The sequence below is a fragment of the Suricata suricatta genome, chromosome 7 (genome assembly GCF_006229205.1).
Source record: "Suricata suricatta isolate VVHF042 chromosome 7, meerkat_22Aug2017_6uvM2_HiC, whole genome shotgun sequence".
NCBI lineage: Eukaryota > Metazoa > Chordata > Mammalia > Carnivora > Herpestidae > Suricata > Suricata suricatta.
Genome location: NC_043706.1, coordinates 129021425 through 129030203, shown reverse-complemented (window position 1 = coordinate 129030203; position 8779 = coordinate 129021425).

Here is an 8779-nt window from a genome sequence, read left to right as displayed (position 1 = left end):
ACCACATAATTGTGAGTTTATTTCGGGCTTTCCATTCCATTCCATTGATTGATGTGTTTATTTTTGTGCCAGTACCATATTGTTTTGATTACTACAGGTTTGTAATGAATGCAGCTTGAAGTCTGGCATTATGATGCCTCCCTTTTTTTCTTTTTCAAGACTGCTTTAGCTATTCTGGGTCTTCTGTGGTTCCATAAAATTTTTGGATTGTTTGTTCTAGTTACATGAAAAATGCTGTTGGCATTTTGATAGGGATTGCATTAGATCTGTAGATTGCCTTAAGTAGTATAGACATTTTAACATTACTTGTTCTTTCAATCCATGAACGTGGAATACCTTTCATTACTTTGTTTCATCCTCAGTTTCTTTCATCAGTGTTTTATAGTTTTCAGGATATAGGTATTTCACCTCTTTGGTTAACTTTATTCCCAAGCATTTTATTATATTTGGCACAATTGTAAATGGCATTGTATTCTTAATTTTTCTTTCTGCTGCTTTATTGTTAGTGCCTAGGAATGCAACAGGTTTCTGTACATTGATTTTTATATGCTGCAACTTTACTGAATTCATTTATCAGTTCTAGCAGTCTTTTGGTGGAGTCTTTAGGGTTTTCTATATATTGTATCATGTCATTTGCAAATCGTGAAAGCTTTACTTCCTTCTTACCCATTTGCATGGCTTTTATTTCTTTTTGTTGTCTGATGGCCATGGCTGGGACTCCCAGTGCTGTGTTGAATAAAAGTACGGAGAGTGGACATCCCTGTCTTGTTCCTGACTTTAGGGGAAAAGCTCTCCCCTTTCAGTTTTCCCCCATCGACTATGAGTTAGCTGTGGGTTTTCATATGAGCCCTTTATTATGTTATGTTCCCTCTAAACCCACTTTGTTGAGGATTTTATTTTATCGTGAATGGATGTTGTGCTTTGTCAAATGCTTTTTCTGCATCTGTTGAAATGATCATATGGTTTTTATCCTTTCTCTCATTGATGTCACTGTGGTTTTCATTTGCACTTTCCTGTTTACAGTGAGGCTTAGCTCTTCCCCCTTGAGCCTTGGCTCTTGTGTTTTCCATGTCTGGGAATTGCCTGTTTGCGGCCTTTGCCCGTACAAGAGCCTCTTGCCCCTCTAATCCATTCTCTACAGTTGCCGCCAGAGCAAGCTTCTAGAAAAAGCAGCTGTGACCACTCTGCTTAGCACCCCCTGGGCCTCTCAAAGCCCCAGACTCATAACATAGCTGCAGACCCGCACATCCCACCAGCACCTCCCACTGTGACCGTTGTGACCCTTCCCCTCTCTGGACCCCAGGCTGCCTGGACTTCCGTCAGTCCTTCAGATATGCCATGTTCTTCCTGCCACAGGGCCTTTGCATCAGTTTTCTCTGCTCATGCCCCACCTCCCCTCCAAACTTGAAGTTTACCAAGAACAGCATGGAGTCGCAGGGTCCTTTCACCGGTCAGTGTGCTCCTGGCAGCCTCCCTCCTCCAGGATCTCTCCATCCCACCCCACGAATCCGAGTCCTGGAAGTGTGCTTGTCTTGTTTATGACAGAACAAGTCACTGGGCACCCAGGTGCCAGGTCTCTCCCCTGCACGTTCCCCTCATTAAGCTGGCGCCACGTCCACCCCATCGCTTCAGGCCCTTGCTGGATAAAAGTGGTAAGAGCTGGCAAGATAAGATATCGTCTGATCATATAGAGACTGTAAGCTATCACGAGATTTCAAAATACATATAATGATGAACATTCTCACCAAAGCTGTCTGAGGTGCCCTACTGCTGTATATGGGTCGGGATTTCCATTCTCTTTCATGGCTAATGAGGATCTTTCTCAGAACATAATTAAATCTCATATACGCTGTGCTTCACAACAGGAAAAAAACCCACAAATCATGGTGCTGCATTAATACTAGACCAAGAGAGCCTGCAAAAGTGCAGCTTTCCTGACCTGCTTGATTTCCCCCTCTCCAGCTTTACTGGTATATTAGAACACTCTGTGAGTTCAACAGGATGTGGGGCACCTGGGTGGCTCAGTCGGTTAAAGTGTCCCACTTCGGCTCATGATCTCGCGGTCCGTGGGTTCGAGACCCACGTCAGGCTCTGTGCTGACAGCTCAGAGCCTGGAGCTTGTTTCAGATTCTATGTCTCCCTCTCTCTCTCTGTCCCTCCCCTGACCACAGTGTCTCTCAAAAATAAATAAATGTTAAAAAAAAAGGACACACAATGTGATGATTCCATCCTCGTAAATATCGTGAAATGAATACCGCAGTAGGCTAGATAACACCTCTACCACCTCACATAATTACCCCCTTTTTGTGGTAAAAACACTTAAGATTTACTCTTTGAACCACTGTCAAGTGTACACTACAGTCTTGTAAACTGTAATCACAGGGCTGTGCGGCAGATCCCAGGAACGACCTTCACCTCAGAGCTGGAAGACTGTCCTGTGACAGACCCATCCCTGGCTCGGTTTCAGGGTTTGGTTTTTAAGCTTCCACATGTCAGTGAGATCGTATGGGACTTGCCTTCCCTGACTTACCTCACCTAGACCAGCTCCGCGTTGTCACCTTGCTCCCCACTGGCCAGGAAGAGCACCCTGTCTGGCTGTCGGGGAGCATCCCCGTGGGAGCTTTCTAGATCTGCTGTTCTTGTCTTGGAGAGTCGGCCATCCTAGGAGTGAATGGTGGAGGGGGGAGGAGGACTTCACTGTGACAGCCATGGAAATGCTCCCCCGGATCTCTCACTGTGGGAAGCACAGATGACTGACAGCCGCAGCTGCTCCCCTCTGTGTCCACTGCTGAGTTTGTGTGAAGGCCACTTTTCCAACAAGCTGCTCCCAGTCAAGGACAGCATGGCGGGAGTACTTGTTCAGACCCTTTCCTGAGAGACAGGTCTCTTCTGTCAGACAGCTCTCCGCCAAGGCCTACAGCGAGGACGGAGCCTGGCTCAGCCCTCCTTCCCGCCCTCTCTCCCCCTGCATTGCCCTCCAAGGTTCTCCTGTCTTCTCCTGCCTCTTCCTTCTCTGCCCCCAAGATCTCTCTCCCACATCTCACCAGTCTTAGGAGCTCTTCTCAGGGGACCTGAACCAGCACAAGAGAAACAAGAGGGACTCAGGGACTGGATGGCTCGTTCCCCAGAGGCTGAAGAGGGCTCCATTCTGATTGGCGGGTGAGGCACAGAGAGTCCCTGGTATGGTGTGGCAGCCGCGTGACTGAAGGCCCCACGGTGGTGGTCCGAGGGGGAGGCCCCAGCTCTGGAACCCATCCTTTGGAGGGGAAGACGGGAGAACCCTGTCTCCAGGGGGAGCAGGGTTAGCTAGTATCGAGGCCTTGCAGACATAATAAGGATGAAGGGCTCTTAATGAGCACACAGAGGGCGGGTGTGAGAGCCAGAAGGCCTCTTTAGGAAGCCGCCTTTGTCTCTTGCAGTGGAAGAACTAACACAGCTGAACGTGAATGGAGGGCCCGAACGTCACAGAACGTCACAGAGGTTTCAGTACTTGGTCAAGGCAGATGTGTCGTGTTGTTAGAATCACTGCCCTCACTGAAAAACTTGGCCCACAAGCATGGGATGGGGACACGGCATCTCCATGGATGCCTCCAAGGATGTGGGCTCTGCAGACACCCCCCACCCCCAGCCCGGAATGCTCAGGGCTTGCAGAGGTGGCCAGCCCGTCCCTAGTAAGAGACGCATTGCCTGTGCTGAAAGACACCTCGGAGTCCTCTGTCCTACGGAGCTGACTTTCTCCAGCCTGCAGACCAATAACTAGGGTTTGATCCCAGCATAAGTTGGTTGTATACAGACTGTACTTCAGCAGGGAGGACAATGATTCTGTTCCAAAGGAACAGCAACAATTAGCTAGTATACCCAGGATGTAGGCAGCATCTCTGGCATTGGCTGTTGAAGGGCTTGATTAAGGGGGCTAGAATTTCAAGTTGGATAAGCAAGAATTTATTGATTGGAGGGCACTTTATTGGACACAGGGTTTAGCACTGTAGCAAGGCCTCCAGGGGGAGGCGGCAAAATCCTGCAGAGGTGGCTGCTAGAAGCCTGGAAGTGTGATGGCCAACACTGAGTGAAGTGAGAATGCCCGGGTTGCCACAGATGGTAAAGGAAGGAATAAAGAGACAGAGGGGAGTGGTCATACTAGAAAGTACTATCTCATTTGAGGCCGGAAGACTGGCCAGGGAAAGTGTTCCAGGGAAAACTCTAGGGTTATCCCAAGGCCATCAGGAAATGCACTGATACAGGGACCTGTCATCACTAGGCAGTTCTGTGGTAGCTTTCTTCTGCAGCCCAGCGTTGATGGTAAAAGGGATGGCCACAGAGCTGGGCTCACTAAGAGTCACTTCCCACCCCCCCATGAATCATGAAGGCCACGGCAGTGCTAAGCACCAGAAGCTGGGAGGTTGCAGTGACTATAATGACCAGTATGAGGGAAGGCGTGGCCATGGGGACCTGGCTGACATGAATCATGGAGGAGGTTACTAGATCATGGAGACCTTAGAGCCAACAGAGTTGCTGTTTAACATCTAGAACAGAAAAAGTCAAGAATGGAAGAGCAGAAAGCTAAGGGAAGTTGCCTAACTATAGTCATGATCCCTACTCCCTTCCTGGACCAGAGTCTATTTTCAGATTTTCTTTTTGTTTTAAAATTTTTTTAATGTTTTAATTTATTTTTGAGAGAGAGAGCATGAACAGAGGAGGGTCAGAGAAAGAGGGAGACACAGAATCCAAAGACAGGCTCCAGGCTCTGAGCTAGCTGTCAGTACACAGCCTGATGTGGAGCTCGAACCCACGAATCGTGAGATCATGACCTGAGCAGAAGTCAGACGCTTAACCAACTGAGCCCCCGAGGTGCCCCTATTTTCAGATTTTCAATCGATTAGCTAAAGAGGTGGCCATGTCCCTAGGCAGAAGGATCCTCTAAAACCATGACAAATATATACTGTAATATTCCCCTTGTCCTTCCCTAAGGGGATCTGTAGCCATTTACTCAGGTGACTGTGTACTGAGAAAGGACAATATCCAGACATTTTGAGAACTATGAATACAGAGTCTGGAGTCAAATTTAATATACATGCCTCGTAGCTCAGTTGGTTAGCTGTCCGACTCTGGATTTTGACTTAGGTCATGAATCCCAGGATTGTAGGATGGGGCCCCACATTGGGGTCTGCAGTGGGCATGGAACCTGCCTAAGATTCTCTCACCCTCCCTCTCTCTGCCCCTCCTCTGCTCTCTCTCTCTCTCTCTCTCTCTCAAAAAAAAAAGAAAACACACATGATCTGAAGTGTCATTATCACCCTCTATTAGAGCTTTGATTCACTGAGGTCAGATAATAAATGAAGTCCTGGTTCAGGTCTGGCTAACGTAGCCCGCGGGGTCCACGGACCTATCCAGTGATCATTTCCCCAGTCCCCGAGTATATAATTGGAAATGATATACTTCATGGTTGAAGTCACTGCCACAATGGGTCCTTGGCCTGTGGGACTTTCCCCTCTCATCCTCGCCGCCTTCACTCCCTGCCAAGAAAGTAAATAAAAAACAATATTGCATCCTGGGGGAAATGGTGGAGATTAGCAAACCCATTAAAGACTTCAAGTGCAGAAATGGTGGTCCCCCATTACTTAACTTACAAGGTCTGGTTCCTACAGAAACTGGATAGATCCTGGAAACTGATGCAGACTACTGTAGGCTCAACCTAGTAAGAGCCCTGACTTCAATATTGTGTCATATATTTTATTATATCATACTGACAAAGATTAATAAGGTCTCAAGTACATGGTACGTGGCCATTGAGTTGGCAAATGCATTTTTTTCTATTCCGATTAGGAAAGAAGATCCTGAACAATTTGTATTCATGTTGGATGGAAAATATTTATTGACAGCTTTGCCTAAGGGCGCTGTTAACTCATCTCCCTTCTGTCATGATTTAGTCTAAAGGGATTTGAGCTGCCTGGCCTGTCCACAGAGCATCACATTGGTGTTATCATGCGGATCAGAGAGGAAGTGCCAGAGGTGGCCAGTACGCAGAAGCCTTGGTAAGACATGCTCACTAGAGGTGGGAGATAAGCCCTACGAAGTTCCAGGGACTTACACTTCAGTGAAGTTTTTAGAAGTCAAGCGGGCAGAGGCATGCTCAGATGTCTCCTTCCAACTAGAGGACTCGTTGTGGTATCTTACATGATCTGTCACAAAGAAAACAGCGCCTGACAGGCTTCTTTGAGGGTTGGAGGCAACACATTCCACACAAGTTCTCCCCCAGCCCGTAGAGCAGGTGACATGAAAGGCTGTCAGCTTTGAGTAGGGTTAGCTGCAGGAAGGACTTTGTAGCGGGCCTGGGATGCAGTGTAAGCAACCCTGTTGCTTGGACCATAAGATCCATCAGATCCAGTGGTGTTGAAGGTGTCTGTGGTAGAACAAGAGCCAGGTAGAGCTTACCGGAAGCCTCAGTGGGAAAACAGTCACACAGACCCCCGCCCCCCCCGAGCTTTGGAGCCAGGCTTTTCTATCCACAGCAGAGAACTGGTCTTCTTTTGAGAAATAGCTGCTGGTATGTTAGTGGGCCCTGATCATGAGGCACGACTTGACAATGCATCTAGGACCATTATAAGCTGGATTTTGAGAGACCCATCAAATCATACACTTGAATGGACCGACCATAAGTCCATTTTTTGGTGGAGGAAATCCAGCCAGGATCAAACCCAAACAGGACCGGAGGGCACATGTGTAGGTTACATCAGCAGGCAGCCAGGCCCCATGACACCACCACTGCCCCTTCCCTAGCTCACAGTTATGGCCTTAAATGGGGGGAGAGGGGGCATGGGTCCTATGTGACCAGCAAAAGGGGAAGAAAAAAGCCTCAGCTTTTGGATAGTTCAGCTTTGCACGTGGGTATGAGCTGAAAATGCACGGTAGCTACATTACAGTCGCACTCACTGAAAGACAAAACAGAGGGAAAATCTTCCCAGTGTGCAGAACCCTGAGCAGTGCGCCTGGCCATCCACTCTGAGTGGAAAGGGAAGTGGCCTAAGAGACTAATACTGATCTCTGGACAGTAGTCAATGGCGTTGCTCTCTGATCAGGTGCCAAGAGAGAAAAATGACTGGACGATGGGAAAGAAAGAGGTCTGGCGTAGAGGCACGTGGTGGGTATATGGAAGTGGGCATGAAATAAGATTTTTGTACCGTGCATTATGCCCACTGGAAGAGGCATTGAACAACTAAGTAGACAAGTACTTAGCCAGTTGGCATTGGTCAGATTTGGGTTTTGACCCCCGGAAGTGGCATGATGGGCACATGAATGGAGTGGCTACGGTTGCAATGATGGAGGTTAGGTATGCGCCTAGCATGAAGCTGGCCACTTACCAAGGCCAACTGAGTCGCTCAGCTGCCTCTGACTTTCTAGCCTGTCAGCACTGGAGGCCCAGGTTGAGCCCCTGATGTGGTCTGGTCCTCCTCCTGAAGGACAACCACCAACCCAATTTTGCCCCCCCCTGTTGTGGAGGGGGGTTAAAGTAGATACTAATTCTTGGTGTGTGTTTGCCTTTCCTGCCCCCAGAGCTTCAGGCGGCCTCGTTATTGGGGACTTTCTGAACGCCTCATCCATGGGCACAGAATCCTAAGCAGCAAACCTAAGACAAGGAACTGCTCTTTACAGAGAAAGAGCTGCCGAAGTGGTCCCTGACCCTGAGAGCCGTTGGTCATGTCCCGCACTGCACCACGCAGAAGCAGGTGGCTTCGGAGAGCCCTGAAAGGGCCCCCTGACAGCTCAGCTCGGCTGACGCACTCACTAAGCAGTAGCATTTGGAAAAGACCGGGTCATCTTTTGGGAAGCAGTTCAGGCATTAAGTCAGAAATCTCTCCATACTAGTGTCCCCTGCTGGGGTACACAGGGTTGGGAAACGAGAAGTGGAACAGAAGTGGCGCCACTCATCATGACTGCCAATGACCCATAGGAGACTCTGCCCTTCTGTTCCCCCAACTCTGGGCTCTCCAGGGTTGCAGGTCCCATCTAGCAGGTCCCACTGAACTACAAGTACTGCTGTGGCAGGGCGCTGTAACCCTTGTCTCCAGCGGCCAGCTGGTTAGGGGTCACTATCCTGATCAGCGGGAGGAGGCAGGAATGCTTTATATAGATGGGACCAGCGAGGTAATGTGTGTGGCGCCCCGACGATCCCTGCGGCCACCTCCTGTCACTCTCCTGGCGCACAGACTTTTGCAGCCCACGGGCAGGGCCGCCAAGTAGAGGAAGGAAGTGCGGGTCGCACCGCCGCGGTCGCCTTGCAGACCTGCCGAGGTGACAGCTGGAACTTAGAACGGACGGCAGAGGAGAGAGGGGGGAGGGTTATCCCTGGTCGTGGCCCCGGGACCTCCGCAGTGACAGGAGCCAACCACGTCCTCAGGAAGGGCGGATGGGAAGCACGTAGGAATGAGGGGACGGAGGTCTGCGACGCTCAAGGCCCGGCGGTGACAGCGACAGGCGCACCGGCCTCTCCGCGCCCAGCGTTCGGCCGCTTTCTGCCAGTCTCCGGCCCGGGTACCGGGGCTCCTTCAAGGCCCCTCCACGGGGATCCTGACTCTTCAGCCGCCCGGCGGCGGCCGCGGCCCACCTGCAACTTGCCCGGGGATCCTCCCGCCCCTGATGCCCCGGCCGGAGCCTCGCGCCCGCCCCTCCCCGTCCCCTCCCCTCCCCTCCCCTCCCGCAACTCCACTCCACCCCACTTCTCCGGGCCCCCGCAGCTCCGCCTCCCTACGCCCCGGCCCCGCACCCACCTCACCCCCTAGCA